Consider the following 19134-nt stretch of genomic DNA (forward strand, 5'->3'; position numbering starts at 1 on the left):
AAATCTAGAAACAATAAATGCTGGAGAGGGTGTGGAGGAAAGGGAACTCTCTTGCACTGTTGGTGGGAATGTAAATTGATACAGCCACTATGGAGAACAGTATGAAGGTTCCTTAAAAAACTACAAATAGAACTACCATACGATCCAGCAATCCCACTACTGGGCATATACCCTGAGAAAACCATAGTTCAAAAAGAGTCATGTACCAAAATGTTCATTCCAGCTCTATTTACAATAGCCAGGACATGGAAGCAACCTAAATGTCCATCAACAGATGAATGGATAAAGAAGATGTGGCACATATATACAATGGAATATTACTCAGCCATAAAAAGAAATGAAATGGAGGTATTTGTAATGAGGTGGATGGAGTTAGAGTCTGTCATACAGAGTGAAGTAAGTCAGAAAGAGAAAAACAAATACAGTATGCTAACACATATATACGGAATCTAAGGAAAAAAAAAAAAAAAGGCCATGAAGAACCTAGTGGCAAGACGGGAATAAAGACACAGACCTACTAGAGAATGGACTTGAGGATATGGGGAGGGGCTGGGGTGAGATGTGACAGGGTGAGAGAGTGTCATGGACATATATACACTACCAAATGTAAAATAGATAGCTAGTGGGAAGCAGCCGCATAGCACAGGGAGATCAGCTCGGTGCTTTGTGACCACCTAGAGGGGTGGGATGGGGAGGGTGGGAGGGAGGGAGATGCAAGAGGGAAGAGATATGGGAACATATTGTATATGTATAACTGATTAACTTTGTTATAAAGCAGAAGCTAACACACCATTGTAAGGCAATTATACTTCAATAAAGATGTTTAAAAAAAAATCTGTTTTCATTTTACATATATATATATATATATATATATATATATATATATATATATATATACACACTCACATACATATATATGCTCTGTGAGGCATTGAAAACACCAGACAGACTGGATCCTGGCATTAAAGTAGGATGAAAATGATACCTCCTTTTCAGTGAAAAACCCAGATGGTGGCATCAAGAGGATTGGGGGGGCTTCCCTGGTAGCACAGTGGTTGAGAATCCGCCTGCCAATGCAGGGGACACGGGTTCGAGCCCTGGTCTGGGAAGATCCCACATGCCGCAGAGCACCTGGGCCTGTGAGCCACAACTACTGAGCCTGCGCGTCTGGAGCCTGTGCTCCGCAACGAGATAGGCCGCGATAGTGAGAGGCCCGCGCACCGCGATGAAGAGTGGCCCCCGCTTGCCACAACTAGAGAAAGCTCTCGCACAGAAACGAAGACCCAACACAGCCAAAAATTAAATAATTAATTAATTAATTTAAAAAAAAAAAAGAGGATTGGGGTTTGGCAAGACTGGGCAGGTGGGGTCCAGCAGAGTTGTCTCAGTGCGGCTTTGGTGCAGCTGCCAGGGTTGGACATTCATGGGTGATTCCCTGGGCTGGGTTGGGGCAGGAGGTGCGGCTGTAGAGGAAACAGTGGTGGCAGCGGCAGGAGCTGACACCTTCCCCCCTGCTGTGCAGGCATCAGAGCCCTCAAGGGCAGATGCGGGAGTGGAGAAAGAAGAGGAGAAAAATGGAGCTGCCTCGGGGTAGAAGAGAGGGCTGTGTTCCTGAACCACCGGAGAGACGTCCCCTAAGGATCCCTGCAGCTATTAGAAGAGATTTGAATGCCGCGAAAGGGAAAGAGTTGGTGGTTCTCTAGTTGGGGATGCAGACAGTCAGAAGATACTTTTTTTCTTTTTTTGCTGTTTTAGTAGCTCAAATTTATCCACACCAGACTAAAGAAACAAAGGTAAAACAAGAGAAAATATGAAACTATGACAGTCAAAAAATTGAGGTAACATCAGCACTGTGGCAAGAAGGGCCCTGTACAAGCCAGTAGCACTCTGCCACAACAAAAGGCCCAGTGGCCCTGTATTCGGTTTCTATTGTTGCTGTAACAGATTATCACAAACTTAGTGGCTTAGAACAACACGAATTTATTCTCCTGAGGTCAGAAGTCCTAAAAATCAATGTATTGGCAGGGCTCTCTTCCTTCTGAAGGCTCTAGGGGAGAATCCATTTTCTTGCCTTTTTCAGCTTCTAGAAGCTGCCTACAATCCTGGGCCCACGGTCAGAAGTATAGCATCTTCTCTCCTCTCTGACCTCTGCTTCCATCTTTACATCTTCTCTCTGTTACTCTGATCTCCTGACTCCCTCTTTTAAGGACACTTGTGATTACATCAGGCCCATCCAGATAATAGAGAATAATCTCTCCATTTCAAGGTCAACCTTAATCCATCTGCAAAGTCCCTTTTACCATGTAAGGTAACATATTCACAGGTTCCAAGGATTAGGACATGGACATCTTCAGGGGACATCATTCAGCCTACCACAAGACCCTTGTCCTCTCCCACTAGATTACCTCTGCTCTCAGCCATCCCAGGCCAAAGAGCATCCAGGTATAGTTGTTCACAGCTCCTTGTGCCTGTCCCATAGTGCTAGGCTGCAGGGTCAAACTAGATCAGCACCCAGATGAGCTCTCTGCCACAGGACTCCCTCATGCTTCTAGGGCACTTTGGAGTTTACGGGGAAGTTTTCCATTCCCTCTCTCTTTCACTTTCTCTCTCTCTCTTGCTCGATCACCACTGAGATCAATCACATGAGGCAAGAGGAGAGATGCTATTCATCTCATTTTACAGATAAGACACAGAGGGGTTGATCACACTGAGGTCACACATTTACAAAGCAGCCAAGTGCAGATCAGATGCCTGCCTCTCTGCTCCAAGTCAATGTACATTCTGATGCCTGCACACTACCCTGGGTGAAGGTGGAGAGCAAAGTGTTGTCTTAAGTAAGGAGTCATGCAATGGAAAACTTTACAGCTATTTCACTTCTTTCCTATTGACCCATCAGCCCTCTATAAGGCCACACCCTGCTATCACACCCACGCACACACACACACACACACACACACGCGCACACACACACACACACTCCTAATACAGCATCACACCCAAGCCCTCATGAACTCACAGATAGAATCAAAAATGAGAAGGGCCCAACAGGGTTCCTCCAATCCAGAAGTTCCTAACCCATGGAACTTTTGTGCCATGGACCCTTTTTCCAGTCTGGTAAATCTTCTGAGCCTTTTCCAGGAATAATGTTAAATGCGTAAAAAAGAGAACATAGGATTACAAAGAAAATGAATGATACTGGTTATAAAATATTTGAAATACAGTTATCAAAATATTTTAAAATGTATAGTAGAGTAATAGATCTTATTAATCCATTAAATAACAAGATCTAGTCAAGGGTCTAATAACCCTATAGTTTCAAAGGGCTGATGAGTATATACAATATTTTGAGATAGTTGCTAAAATTATAATGTGATATAAAAATACTATAAATTTCTACTAATTGGAAGAAATGCTAAATTTTGGTCAGAGTTTAGAAAAATAAATACAGAATATTTTTCCTATCCAAGGTTAGCACACCCCCCCTCCAAATTTTACCCAGAGACCTCGTGTGTGAACCTCAGATTTACAGATCTTCATTTTGGTCCCTTCTCCTGCCTCAAGACAAGTGCATATTTAAAGCAATTAAATGTTGGGTATTTAAACAAATTTAAATTTTCAACAGGAATGGAAAGTCCAAAAACTCCTTTAGTCACTTAATTCAAATTCTGGGACTTCATTTTTACACACTTTCTAAAATTATATATTTATTTAGTTTCTACTCATTCTAGTTTATAATGAGGGATAAACTGAATTAAAATAAAATAAGTTCAATTTTACCTTTGTACTATAAAAAAAATGTTTACAAAGCAAATCAATCACTTCCACAAACTACACTGCAGAGAGAAGTTTAGCCTTTTTGAAAAAGCAAACTCTTTCCAAGCTCTTAAAAAATGTTTTAGTAGTTTAATGAATGTATCAACAATGTACATGTTCATGACAACTGATTTCTCTCTGTTCATTACAGCAGGACTCACTCCTTCACCGGTGCCAACAGCCCTTGCTGGCCATGCTTCCTATGTGTTCAGGTTAAATGCTCTCATACAGAAAACAGCCTATGTACAGAATTATCTCTACATGGGCTAGTGATCCTTGACCAAAAGCAGAAAAAATATGTAGGCCATTTCAAACCCAAGTAAACAGAATACTGTTTTTAAGAAAGAATTACTGTATTAGTAAGTGAAATAATGCACATTAAGGGATCTATCCCTGTGTCTGGTACATAAAAAGCACTCAAATATTACCTATTATTATTGAATCATTAACTTAATTATGATACATTTATTATATAATAATCATGGATTAATGATACAATAATCAAAATAACTAATATTATTATTGCTGATACAACTAATTGTACCTACACTTTATATAGCATGTTAATAACAACAATGTTCACAAAAGGACTATGCCCCATTTGTGTTTTGGAACTTGGCTGGGATGTGTCTGAAAAACGAGAGGAAACAGATTTGGTTCCCATGTACATCTCAGCTTATTTAAAATTCAAACGATATCCAAAGATCCCCACTGTTTTACGACCTTCTAGCAGGTCTTAGAGGCATAATAGCTGTATTGCATGAACCAAAAGTCAGGATGCTAGGTCTGACAAAGGATTTTTTTCCCCTGGTTTGTGCACTTATGTGAAAAATCTCTAAAAGTTATCATATTCATATCATGAATCCATATTATACTCATAATAAATTAGTAAATTGCTTTTACAGAAAAAAATAAAATGTCAACAAAAGAAATATAAAATTAAGCAAAAAGATTTTCCAGTCACTATCATTTGAATATTTGAAATCAGGACTACTCTTAAAAGTCCTGCACCTATTTCTCTCCATGTCCATTAGCAGAGGTTATAACATATGCACCCCAAAGAAACCAGACTGTATTTCCTTAAATATTTCCTTAGGTATATAAATCATGGCAGGCATTGGCCCATGCCTCAGCTGCCAGATTCCTACAAACAGATAATATGTTTCTGCTGCATCTAAGTTAACTGCTCCCACAGTGCTTAATAGTGTAGTAGGTCAAATGGTGTCCCCCTGCCAAAGAAGAAGTCCTAACCCCTAGTACCTATGAATGGGACTTTATTTGGAAACAGAATCTTCACAGGTGTTATCAAGTTGAATCGAGGTCATACTAGATTACGATATCATCCAATGACTGGTATCTTTAGAAGAGAAAGGAGAGGGAGGTTCAGGCACGAGACCTAGAGACACACACGGGGAAAAAGGCTAAGCGACTACAGAGGCAGGGATTGGAGTGACGGCAGAGTCAGCAGAAGCTAGAAGAGGCAAGGAGGGACGCTTCCCTAGAGCCTTCAGAAAGAGCATGACCCTGCTGACACCTTCATTTTGGCCTTCTAGCCTCTAGAACTATGCGACAATAAATTTCTGTTCTTAAGCCAGCCAGTTTGTGACAATTTGTTAAGGCAGCCCTAGGAAACGAACAGAAATAAACCCACTTATTCTTTTTCTTCCGGAGTATTTTTTCTGTAAATCACAGCCTAAGGTTGATATGTCTAACATCCACATGCTTAATCAAGGCTTTCACGTGTCAGAGAATTAGCTTGGATCTCCCTTGCTGCTGTATTTTAATATGGTGTTATTTATCTTGATCACTGGGTGTCTAGAGCCCCTTTAAGGTTCTACCGGAAGTGAGTGCCTCCCTGCCTCACCCCGTCTCCAGCCTTGTTCCCCTAAGCCTTTTCCCACTGTATCCATTAGTCTGCATTTTTCCAGGCTGAATTGTTCTCCTTCCTGCCAGCCTCCCCAACAGTCTTGATGCCTGTGAAACAATTCTTGGTCTCCAGTGACTCTGACAATCGACTGCATCTGTGAATTTTACATAGCATACTTGATATTTCCTGCAGATAATTGAGGAAGATGTCAATTAAGGCCAATCCTAAGCTGAAGCCTACAGGTCCTTTCTAGATACTTCCCTGGGGTGGGATGGGGTGGGGGTAATGTCATTATTGGAACTGTTGGGGTGTCCTTTGTAATTCTCCTGCCACATATGTGCAACCTAAGCCTCCCTCACCTTTTCAATGTCATCTTGAGAATATTTCAAAAGAGATGATAGCTAGATAAGAACAGGTCATCATATGCTGGCCCCCCACTCACTGCTAGTGCATTTCTTCCAAATAATGTCTTTTAAATATGTTCGGCCTTGAGTTTTTTTGTGTTTTCTGTTTTGCGTGTTTCTTTTTTTTTTTTTTTAATACACTTTAATGCAGCTGCCTGCTCACTGATTCACTCTTCTCTGTCTGGTTGTGGCTGTTCCCTCTTGATTAGGGCTTTATTTGAGTGCTTTGTCACACCTGACTGTTTGATAAGAGGAATTCTGAGCTAGAATTCAAGGCACCGGGAACTCCTGGCTCTGCCACAACTCAGCTGCTACTTGTTCTCTTTCATCTGTAAAATGCAGTAACAATATCTACCCTTCTCATAGTGGTTATGAGTCAAGAGAATAATAAACGTTTAAGTGCCTTGTTGATAAAGTAAGTGCTAAACAAAAGCTTACAAATGTATATGTATAAGGAAGTTCATTGCAGCATTGTTTGTAACCACAAAACAGTGCAACTGCGGCAATGGTGGTACATTATGGTATATTCAAACAATGAATAATTCTGCTATCATTCAAAAAATAATCAGCTTAGAGATGATAAATGATAGGTAGGTAAAAGATAGATAGATAGATAGATAGATAGATAGATAGATAGATAGATACATAGATAGATAGATAGATGGATAGTTAGATAGATAGATGATAGATAATTGATAGGCAAATAGATATGAAGAGTTCCGTGTTGAAAATGTGGGTATGTGTGCATATAGATATGCCTATGCAACTTTGCAAAAATATCAGGAAGGATGAGCATCCAACCTTAAATGTTAAGGACAGTAGTTATCTCTGGGGAATTAAAAGAGGTGGCTGAGAAGGGAAATTTCACTTCTCATTTCACATCATTCTTAAATGATGGGATTATGGGTTGTGTTTCCTGAGTGATTTTCAGGTTTTTTAATTTAAAAATATTTAAGGAAAAAAAGTGCCTGCTCTTTAGCTGCAACCATGTGCCACATGACTTTGCATATACTCTCCTTAAGGTACACATTTTCCATCACAAACCACACACACACACACACCTCACACACCTCACACTTTTTCAACAGCTGGGGGAACTAACCTCACAGTGATGAAGGAGCTTGCCCAAGGTTACATAACCAGTAAGTCAGAGCAATGACCCACCCACCACTCTGACTACCACCCTGTACTCTTTCCATAGTTCACACTGCTCCCGTCACCATCAGAGTCTGTCTGTCCTTCATTTGTTCATTCACTCATTCTACTAACACTTACTAATCCCTACCCTGTGTTTAGCACCACACTTGGTTCCAGAAAAAGCTGCAAAGATGAACAAGGCAATCCTCAAAACTATCATTTCAAAAGCTTAAAACCTATACACTTAACCATATCCTCAATGCTGGCCACTTACATTATTTCTTTTTTGTATCTAATGCTTCATCTTTGTGTATAAATTTTGTCCCTTTCAGGATGTTTCCTCAGAGCAGAGTCATAAAAGTTAAATTCCTACATCAAATAGCATGGACATATTTTTAAGGTCATTCATTCATCTTGTTGAATTGATTTATAATTCTGGGAGTCTTTTTATATATATAGAATTGCTAGAGTTTTTAACTGAATGAAAGCAGTTTCTCCTTTTTAATGGCTCTTCTCTAATTACAAAAATATATCATATTTGAAGAAAAGAACAATCTCCATAAAATTAGACTGCTGGGGCAGGGCAGGGGGCGGCAGAGGGTTTTTACATGAAATTTAATGTCTACTCACCCTTGAGCACTTTTCGTATTGCTGCTTTCTCCTGTCTTCTGATTAGGGCTACATCCCTCTTCCCTTCCTCACAACCTACCTCACCCCTCTCCTCTCCCAGCCTCTCAGATTCTTGGATATAATCAGTTCTGTGATTTATCAAGGGAGACTCCATCTTGTATATCTTAGTAAAGAGGGCAAGTTCACACACAGAGGCTTCTGCACCCTTGCCCAGGGCTTCGGGAAGTAAAGTTTTGCAAAAAAAAAAAAAAAAGATTAGTGGTGCTTTCCTGATCTTCATGGCCTGTGTGTTTCTCATTATCTTCCCTTGGATGCAGTCATTGGTTTTCGTTCCAAAGCCACTCGAAGCTGGTCATTGCTCCTCCCAGAGCAGGGAGACTTCTCTAGGGCTAATGGTAGGGAGAGAAATGAGTCACCAGCCTCTCGTATAGTCAGACCCGCTCCTCTCCGTCCCTCCTGGCAGAGCTCTGCTTCAGACTCCCTCACTGCCCAACTGCTCTCTTGCTGGGCTCCCCACCTCCACCTCCTTCCTTTCCCTTCCAATCTTTCTCATACACCGCAGCAAGGTCAGGTCTCCCTAGAGCAGAAGTCATATCATGTTACAACTCTGCTCCAACATCTGCAGCAGTTCTTTGTTACCTACATGGGAGACAGGGCCCAACAGTTTGCGGTGGATCAATAAATGTTTAGCACGTGCTTGTTAATGAGTGAGCACTAAGCACCATGGGAGCTATACAGTGAGCTCTATGTCTGGTTCTGGGAGCTGAAACAGACACGTGAAAAGTTAAATAACAAGGCTCCACCTCCCACCGACTTCCAGTTCTCCAGCCCTGCATATCTGACGGCTGGCTCTCACACTCAACTTGTTTCAAACGGAACTTACTCTCTTCTCCCGCAATCTACATTTTCTATAGAATGTTCCCACTATCCAGGTTCTCAAGACAAGACAGATACAAGCCAGGAATATAGGGAGATATGGGGGTCAGGAGATTTTGGCCTTGTAGTGCCCATCAAAATCCAGCTATCTGGGACTTCCCTGGTGGTCCAGTGGCTAAGACTCCACGCTCCCAATACAGGGGGCCCGGGTTCCATCTCTGGTCAGGGAACTAGATCCCACGTGCTGTGACGAAGATCCCGTGTGCCGCAACTAAGACCCAGTGCAGCCAAACAAATATTTAAAAAAAAAGAAATCCAGCTATCTACTTAATCACTCTCCTAGTAGTGAGTGCTTAGGAACACAGAAGGGTACAGAAATAAACAAGGCATGCCCCCCTTGCATAAGCAGATAATCTAGTGGAGGAGACATCGAGTTTGCAGGAGGGCGTCCCCTATCCAGTGTCAACTCATACACCCAAACCATGCCTCACAAACCTAAGTCTCCAGGTCCTCCCCCATTCAATCATTTAGTTTAGGAAAAATGGACTAGGACATCCCCACGTATCCTCATGATTCTCTTGGACTGGTCTTCTACCAAATCGCACTCAATCCAGACATTAGAACAACCACAATACTGCGACACTTTATATTTACAGAACACTCTTTCAAACATTCCGAACTCTTCACACAATATCTTGTTGTGATTTAACCCTCACAACAAAATCACGAGGTAGGTTCTTATCATCTTCATTTTACAGATGAGAAAACCACGCTTTAGGGAAGTTATGTCACATAGCCAGTTCCTTTCTGTGCTACAGACATATGTTTAGATTCTCATGTGTGTCAGAAATTAAGAGTGAACAAGTATTCACAAAGATCTCTGCCATCAGTGACTTTACAATCTGGGGAGAGAGACAGATACCTAAACGAATAATTTCGACGTAATATGGTATGAGGACAGATTATGCAGAAGTTGCACCAAAAGTAGAGACAAGACATCATCCAGCCCAACCCACAGATTCAGGGAGATTCAGGGAAAGTGGGTGAGGAGGGAAGAAACATGTCAACTCACAGATGGGGAAACTAGAATTTGAACTCAGGTTTGTCTGACTCTCCAATTCATGTTTTTCCCACCATCCTGTGACATGGTAGGTTTTCAATGGATATTCATTGAGTAACAGAAGAAATGAATGAATGAATGAATGAATGAATACATTATGCTTCTTCCAGTGTAGAGAATGGCTGAAATGTCAGCCCAAACAGTAACTTTGGCTTTAAAACTCCCACATTCTGACCAGCTGAGCTAAACAGCTAACGCACCTTAGAGAATTCCAGGAGGGCTCCCTGGCAACAAGGCAGATGGTTCTCAACATATGGGGCCCGAATTCACTCCTACAATCTCTCAGAATTGGTTGATAGATTCTAGAATTGAGGAGAGGACTCACCACTTTTGTCTACTCCACTGCCTCAAAAAACCTTTTTTAGTGTCCTGGGCTTCGCAGACAGAGGGAAAAGAAACTAAGTAAGATCAGAGTTGCTAGTGCTATGGCAAAGATTCCCACAGAATCCCACACTAAACCCCTCTGGCTCCAGATAACTCTGCGTAAGGAAAATGGATCCTAATTCTCCTACGCCTACCTCCTCTGAAATTTGGTTCTGGAAGGAGGAGAGCCAGGATCTCCAAGACTTGAAGATCAGAGCAATGCTCCCACATCCTCAAGTGTTTACACGGGGCTGCCCGTCTCCTCCCACAACCTCCTGTTGCACTGTGTTTGTGGAGCAGATGTCGCCGTGCCAGCAACCCCCCTTCTGTACTTCCTGCTTCTCGGCCCAAATCTCTGCCTTCTGTCTTCGTGTGCTTGGCATACACATGCAGCAAGCTTGGAGCTTGTGTGTGCCATCATTGCACAATTCAAAAACCCCAAATAAGAGACAGGTGGTAGGATTCTCCCAGGGAATTAAAAGAAAGACTCCAAGCCCACGCCGTCTGAGTCTGGCTGCCCAGTGAGCAGCCTACGGGTGGGTTGGGCTAAGGCTACTGGTTCAGTAGTTAAAAGGCAGATTCTACCAAACCCATACAAGGCCGTCTTTATTCCTTGGTCCCAAACATTTCTACTCAGAATTTCCTCTTGGCTCTTTCCAAGTCTTGAGGAAAGTCTAACTTATTTTGAACAATTAATGGAATCAGTTTGTGGAGGAGAGTCATATCAATAAAATCACAGTCATTTCTTTAAGAAGGGAGATATGAAATGGGCTTTGGATAGTCACAGACTCTTTGGTACCATTATTTGGATCAGTTTGGGGCTCAACAGCCTTCATTGCCTGCTTGGAAATTAAGATTTAATGATTCAGCTACTCCATAATGGATTAAAATGGGCTTGCAAATTTTACCACTGGGGCAAAAGATCACAGCTACTGTCCTTTCCTTTAAGGAAACAGGGCTCATCTCATATGCTGTGGGGGGGGGGGGGGGCGGTCAGCAGACTTGTTTCTGTAAAGGCCCAGATAGCAAATATTTTAGGCTTTGTGGGCCATAAGAATTCTGTTGCAACTATTCAACTCAGTTGATGTAGCACAAAAGAATTCACAGACAGTACGTAAATAAATGAGCATAGCTGGGTTCTAATAAAACTTTATTTACAAAAACCAGCCTACTTGTTCTACCATTACCTAAGTAACCCCTAAAAAAAATCAGAGCCTACATTTAACATGATCTCCAGGTGATTTGTATACAGTACATCTGGAAACCAATGTGTCTCAAATACTAATCAAATTATATTGATAGATTCTGAGGCCTGAGGTTCTGTAGTTTCAACAAGCTCCCAGGTGATACTTATGCTGTCAGTGGATGATGTTTAATTAGCAAAGATCTATTTTGATGATTCTCTACAAAACCCAATACTGGAGTAGAACATGGGAACTGGTGGGTACCAGCAGCCCACCACTACCCACCCAGTTTCTCTACCTCCAAACAGAATAATGCATGCATAATACTATGCTAAATGTTATGCCAAAGCAAAAATATCTGACAGAGACTGAGACCTTGACTAAGAGGGTCTCACAATCTTTTGAGGGGGGGGACCTCATATAAATAAACAAGTAATCAATACAAGAGGTTGTATGAATGTCTCTTGTAAGACAATACGACATCAGTGAAAAACCCTGACATATGCTATGAATGTCTAGCAGGAAGACTCTCAATCCCTCCCATCCGTCATAAAGGGAGGAACCAGGGGATCTGTAACCCAGGAAGCAGGAATTTTGAGTAGATTCAGGGTCAGGAGGAAATTCAGTGAACATTTCCAGCCAGGAACACAGCACGATTCCTTCAGCCCACAATCTCTGAATAAAAGAGCTGATGTAATATGAGAAATTATAAGGCATTGAATATTCAAACAATGGAAATAAGATTCTACCAGACTTAGGTAAACTCTGAGGGCAATACAGTTTGTGGCTGACCCTTAAATCTACTCTTAAAAGCTACAAAGATCAAAGCAAAAACAAGAGACTGAGATTTTAGAAAACAGGCTCAAAGTGTTTCATGCATATGTATTTTTAGGCCGCCAGATACTTCCCCCGAAGGCTTATTATTACGACACCTTAAATCTGGTTCCGAACTGCACCCACACTCAGCAAGAGGGGCATCGGAAACGAGCATCTCCCAAAGCAACGTCATCCCCGCCTCCTAGAGCATGTACCACACAGATGCTCAGTCCCGAGGATGGCATCCAGATGTCTCAGCCCAGCCAGCAGGCAGCGCTCTCCCCAGGCCGGCAGCCTCCCTCCTTTCCAGCTTTATCTTCCACCTCTCCTCGACCCCAACCCTCTGCTCCCAGGAGATTGCTATTTCCTCCTTCCCCTCCACCCACGTGCCCAATCCGATCCTTGTTTACTGGTCACTCTGCATCTTTGTTGCCTAGGTCCGCTCCGCCAAGAATGACTGACCCACACCTTTCTGAGTACCGAATCCCTGCCCGGCCTCCAAGGTTTGGCCCAAGCTCCACGCCCTCCATGGTCAAGGCATTTGTTCTCTGACCAGCCCAGCCACAAGTGCTCTCTCCTTCCTTCAACCTTTCATCACCCTCTTGACACATCCTTACCTCCCTGGAGCGTACTTCTCTTTTGTGCTCCTTCCCTCTCCTATTAGCCATGAGCAACTTAGGCTGGGTTCTCTCTCGTTTATATTTGAATCCCTTCAGGTCACTGCCAGAGTCCCTTACACATCACAGGTGCTCCGTAAACGGCGTTATTATTTTAGTAAGTAAAAATACCATGCAAAGTCCTTGGATAACCATGAACAACAACAAAAAAAGAGCATGTTGTCTAGCCCATCGGTTCTTTTTCAGATCACCATGGTCCGTTCTCAGTTTCTGCTTTTCAGAACATTTTCGGAGCCCTGTTCATCCAGAAACGTCCAAATCAACCTCTGGCACATCTAACCCTCAGTTCCCTGTGCTGGGTTTGCTTCCTCCGTTTCTATTGGGCTCCCCGCGTGTCCTGCGGTGGCACACCCACCATACCTGTGGCTCCCTGATTAGTTAGATGCTGACCCGGACCTTGCCTTCTCTAAAATGATCCTGGCACAGCCCAAAGTCCAAAACCTCAGACGTTCGGGTTTATGCAGCATCACGATCACAGTGTCTCATTTGTCCCAACTGTAATCCATTCTGTGACAAGCAGACGCCTCCCAGGCTTGCTCCTGTCACGGCCCCAACTTCCCCCCACCCCCATGGCCTCCCCCCTCCAACACCCCCCACCCCATGCTGTCTTCATGCCCTAGCACACATGTCCCCCAGGGCACATGAAACCAGAACCTTCCATCAGAGTAGCTTGTGAGAAACAGACCACTTGCAAAGGGAAAACAGTTGGAAATACAAGCTTTTCCTTTAAAGGAGAAAGTAACGTTGGCAGCCGTGCTCTTCTCAGCTGCCCTCCAGCAGTGTTGAAAGAGCCATTTTGGGAGACAGAGGGAAAGGAAGGAAGTGTGAGTGACAAATGGAGAGCAGAAAATAGTGAAAGAGAGGGAGACAAAAGAGAAAAGAAGAGGGAAGACAGAGAAGGGCGGGGGGCACAAACCGGAAGGAGGTGGGAGGCAGAGCAAGAGAATGAGGGTCAGAAACAAAAGGAGGAGAAGGGAGCAGCGGAGGAGGGGAGGAAAGGGCCGAGGAGGACGGGCCGGCACCGCTGGGTCTCATGAACACGGGCCACCAGTTCGGCGGCAACCCTGCCGCTCTCCCCTGGGAGCTGTGTCATCCACCAGGGGACAGGCTCTCCACTGGCTTATTAGAAACACTCAGCGCTCTGAAGTGTATGTCAGAGTCCCCTGGGCCCAAAACAGACAACTGAACAGAATTCAGGGAGTCTCTCCCCAAAGGCTCTTGTTAACCTTCGGCACTCAGCCTTCATTAGAAATGCAAGATCTTTGAAAAGTCGGTGAGCACACATACAGACGAAGCCTCGTGTTCCAGAGTTTCTGTTAATAACGTCCCCTTTCCCTCACAAGCGTTCCGGCTTACATGCTAAATTACTTGCTCTTCCTATTAGTAAGAGACACAGGAAGTTGAAACTTACTAAGTCTCTAAACAAACTGAAATACTTAGTCTCATCATTCTCAGAAAAGGAGGAAGCCTGCATTGGTGACCAGAAGAGACCAGAAGAAACCAGGACTCCTTCCTGGGGGAGCCAAAGTACTTGAGATCATTCTAGGCATAATACTATGATGGTAAGGGTGGGGAAGGCACCCAGATTAGGCTTCTCAAGCCAAGGCTATTTATAGCACGTGCCTTGGATATTGAAATAATAATTTCTAGAAATAGTCATTTAAGGTTGGGTGGCAGGAGAAGAAAAGACCACAATGATAGGTAACTTTACCCTTCTGAAAGGTAAAGCAGAATGAGTCACAGATAAATAATGTTTGAGGAGTCAAATGGAATAGAGAAACTCTGCAGTAACCTCTGGTTAGTGGTTAAGTGTAGCTATGGATTATTCATTCTGAAATGTACACCATGAAGGCTCAAGTTAAGACTGCTTAGCTCTCCAGTATCAAGATTCTATTGGAAGGAAGGAAGGGAGGGAGGGAGGGAGGAAATTAGTTTCAAGGCAATCTATGGGAATAAAGGGACCCAAGATATTTTATCACCACAAGGAATCTAAGGAGTAATTCGGAGGAGGGAGGATGGGTAGGATTACCTAGATAATAAACAGAAAGGAGTGTATAATCCCAGGAGCATTTGATAGTGAGAAGAAATCTCCTGGGAAATGTGAGGAAATACTACTTTACCCTCCCGTCCTCATCCTTCATCCCAAGGATGGTCCACATTATTTACTCAATTGCGCATTCATTTAACAGGTATTACGGAAGCTGTGAGCGATGTACGTCTAAATCCAGGCACTGGGTCCTCAATGAGCATCTTCCACATGCCAGACCCCATGCTAGATGCTAGGGATGGAGGCATGAAGGAGATATGGTTTCTGCCTTCAATAAGCTCCAGACTGAGAAGGTCTCAGACACATGAAATTGCTACAGTTCTAGTTTTGTTGATGGGATTTGAGTCTCCTAAAGAATGAACCGAGAAGTCCCATTCAGACCAAAATTCACCTACAGCAGACCACCTAGACCTGTGCAAATGCTTTTGGTTTCCTCATGAAAGCTCTGCAGTGTATCATGCTTCTCTTTCTGCCTTGGGTCCCAGAGCTAAGTAGTACACCTAACTGCAATAAGCATCCTTGGGCTAGGTTTTCTTGTACATTTAACTCTCCCAAAACTTATTTCAGGGCTCTGGTTCTCTTACCCTGCTTTTAGTAGTTCTGTTAAGTATTATTTTTCTCTAAACCACCTCAAATTATTGCTGGAAGAGGGCAATTTATTTAAAAATTTATAAATGATATTTTCTATTAGAAGAGGCCCAGATTGATCCAGGAACTCCAGAGATTCTAGTGGGTCTTATAGGGACAGGGAAGACCTAGAGATCCTGGGTCACTCGAAGCTGGGGACACAGGACACCCCAGGATGGGCCTCTACTCTGGGCTGGCTACAACTGGATCAATGAAGTACAAAGAGGAAACGGACATTCAATATCAGGTTCCCTGTACAATCAAATCCATGATCTTTTCATTTGATATCAGCTCTGGGACAGAACCCGAGGCTCACCTTTCCCCGTGACACCTACCGGGGTAAGTGAGGGGCTCAAGGGGAGCCACACTGTCACCCCCAATCTCCTGTGGTGACCCAGCTTCAGTGACTGGCCCTACTTACATCAACGGGTGCAGAACATCCTCCGAGGGGCAGGATCCCCAGGAACAGCTGGCCTCTGCTTCGCTTCAATTATTGCAGCTTCTTTGCTTCAAGCCACAAGTCTCAGCACTTTCTAGAGCATTGAACCCCCAACTAGTTGTAGATCTCCCTTTACAGAGGGGGAAAAAATGGAAAGCATTGTTTTATTACAAACTTTTTCTTCATTCACGTTTTCTTTCCTGTTTGACATTTCTGCCCACCACTATCAAACTGAAGCCTCCCGAGGACCCCTGGCTCTGAAGGAATTTGACAAATCCTCAAAGAGTTTTTGTTTATGGGGGTTATGCTATTGATATTTATCAATGTAGAAATTAAAAACTGAGAATTTTTAATTTATTACTTATTAATTCATTAAAATAATATTCCATGTTAACACAAATAAGAATTTTTAATAAACATTTTTCAAAAAACATGTAGTGAGGGCTTCCCTGGTGGCTCAGTGGTTGAGAGTCTGCCTGCCGATGCAGGGGACACGGGTTCGAGCCCTGGTCTGGGAAGATCCCACATGCCGCGGAGCAACTAGGCCCGTGAGCCACAACTACTGAGCCTGCGCGTCTGGAGCCTGTGCTCCGCAACAAGAGAGGCCGCGATAGGGAAAGGCCCGCGCACCGCGATGAAGAGTGGCCCCCGCTCGCCGCAACTAGAGAAAGCCCTCACACAGAAACGAAGACCCAACACGGCCAAAAATAAATAAATAAATAAATAAATTTATTAAAAAAAAAAAAAAAACATGTCGTGAGAAGAGTGACATTGTTTTACATTTTTAAAAATCTCTTTTATATCTGGCTTAATCAAACAGATTCTATCTGCTTCTGGATTCAATTTGTTGCAATAATAGCACATGTCATTTAACCTCTGGAAAATTCCACCATACACTTGTGGGAGAATGAGAGTGAAAAAAGCAAAAACATCCTAGTGTTATTATGAAACTAGTTTTTATCCTGTGGACCCCCTGAAAGGGTCTCAAGAACTCGCAGGGATCCCCCGAGCACACAGGAACCAGTGCTCCATACGGTCAAAAGAAGTCACGCTTCCACCTCGGACTATCGGTCCCCTTCTGCAGATGCAGCTAGTTATCAGTTACCTGAGTAGTCTTCTAGAACTATCCTACACATACGTAAAAACATATGGATGGACAGGATTTTTTTAATTAAAAAAACTCAATGTATATGTGTAGCTGATTCACTTTGTTATAAAGCAGAAACTAACACACCATTGTGAAGCAATTATACTTCAATAAAGATGTTTAAAAAAAAAAAAAAAAAACTCAAGTATTAGCATCCCATATATTTCACCTTGGGTTTTCTGTTATACATGTTGGGGGCAGTTGCATTTTAGCACATGTAGCTACATCATTCCTTTTCACAGATCTATAGTATTCCACTCAATGGATACAATGATATATAACTCTACAGAGTGCCACAGGGTCCAGGTGGGCTGCTGAACGGCTACTATAAGTTGCCAATTTCTTCAGTGAAGGATTTAGAACTTAATGCGAATAAAGTGGCCACATGGAGCAAGAATGAATGTCACATATATTAGTACAGCCTTCCTCTGACTTCTAGTTCCCTAACAAGGCATGCAGCTGAAGTCTTCAAAAGTTGAGAAAATATCCCAACTTTGGCAATACTACTGTCCTTTTATACTTGGGGCTTACCTCAGTGTTCCAGAAAAACTTGTACTAATATCTCTGTGCCTGTTTGTACCAGAATGTTTACAAACATCAACCTCTTTTGAAACATACTATCATCAGTGATACATCATCATGGGGGAAGAAAGCAGGATCAGGGTCCAAGTGTCCCCAAACAGTATTTCTGAAAACTATTTCCCTGTGGTACTAAAGTCACAAAGGTTAGCCCTGTTAGATCACAATTTCCCTGACATAGAAAACCTGTCACCTAAAGGAAACCCTTACCTCATATGGCTAATTTGGTCTAATTACATTGCAGGCTTCAAATGCTAAAATGTATGCAGACTACCTGCATTCATTTCCTCACTCTGAGATTTACTAGCTGTATAATCTTGGGAGTTACTTAGCTTCTACTTACTTGTAAAATGGAGATAATGATAACTATCTGACATAGTTATGAAGAAGAATAATTGTAATTATCTATGAAATGTGCCTGCCACATAGTAGGTGCTCAATGCTCAGTAACTGCTAGCCCTCTCCCTTTATTGTTCTATGAGCAGAAATAAGGTGTGAGACTGATCTTATGTCCTGGACTGAGCTGGCTTTTCAGGGAACCCCAATAATCTAGTCTTTTAAGAAGTCTGGAGCTATAAGAGACTGGGACAAGAGAAGATGATGGAGATTTTTTTTTCCTCTTGTGAGATGTTTGTCATCTGTCTGATTCAAAATGAGAGACACAGGTCTGTTTTCCTCCTCACTAGGCCAGGAAAACTAGCACCAACATTTCTGGCATTTCTGTTTCAACTTTCCTGTCTGTCTCTGAAATTATATAGGCCAGTGTGGTTTGCACTTTTAGGCCCACAGACTCTACAGAAAATCCATCAGGTTTGGGGGAGCCCCTCAGGTGAGGATGAGCAGAGATTTACTTCTGAACAATTCCCAGGAGTAGAACCAGCACTTACAATAATTACAGACAGATATATTATGACCTCCATTTACAGATGAGGAAACTAAGGTCTGGAGACATTAGGTAAATTCCCCAAGGTAACACAGCTAACAAGGGCAGGGTGGGAACTCAAAACCAGGTTTGTCCTACTCCAAAGCTCAAATCTTTAACCACATCATCATATGATGCTCCAACTAGAAAGGAAACCAGCCCTGTCACGACATAGCAAGGCCGGCAGCTTCACAGAAATGGCCTCACAAGAGAGAGAAATTATCCTTAACTGTAAGTTAAGGATTTACTAACCCAATAGTGTAAAAAATCAAAATCAAAATTCTTCAGAAAATCATACCTCAACTAGATGCAAACTAGAATGGCAGGACACCAAAACCAATATTTTATTAGTTTTGGATTTGTAGATTATCTTATTTTATTTGCATTGGATTAGATCAATTATTAAGATTAATAGGTTGTTTCAATTTATAGATTATTTTTAAAAATAGATTAATAATTTAATATTAATTTAGCCAATAATATTTC

General features: G+C 42.5%; 2 protein-coding genes across 4 annotated transcripts in view; one reads left to right on the top strand and one right to left on the bottom strand.

The window, feature by feature from the left end:
- The window catches only part of DDR2 (discoidin domain receptor tyrosine kinase 2), a 161814-nt gene that overhangs the window by 123309 nt on the left and 19371 nt on the right, over window positions 1-19134 (bottom strand). For all 3 annotated transcript variants that reach the window (XM_082405224.1, XM_082405225.1, XM_082405223.1), the window contains exon 2: window positions 15983-16130. The gene's annotated coding sequence lies outside the window, so the exon portion shown is untranslated. The remainder of the gene's footprint in view (window positions 1-15982; window positions 16131-19134) is intronic.
- The window catches only part of SH2D1B (SH2 domain containing 1B), a 333978-nt gene that overhangs the window by 61246 nt on the left and 253598 nt on the right, over window positions 1-19134 (top strand). The gene's annotated exons all lie outside the window — the stretch shown is intronic.

Source organism: Balaenoptera borealis, assembly GCF_965194805.1.
Source record: "Balaenoptera borealis genome assembly, chromosome: 1".
Classification (NCBI taxonomy): Eukaryota; Metazoa; Chordata; class Mammalia; order Artiodactyla; family Balaenopteridae; genus Balaenoptera; species Balaenoptera borealis.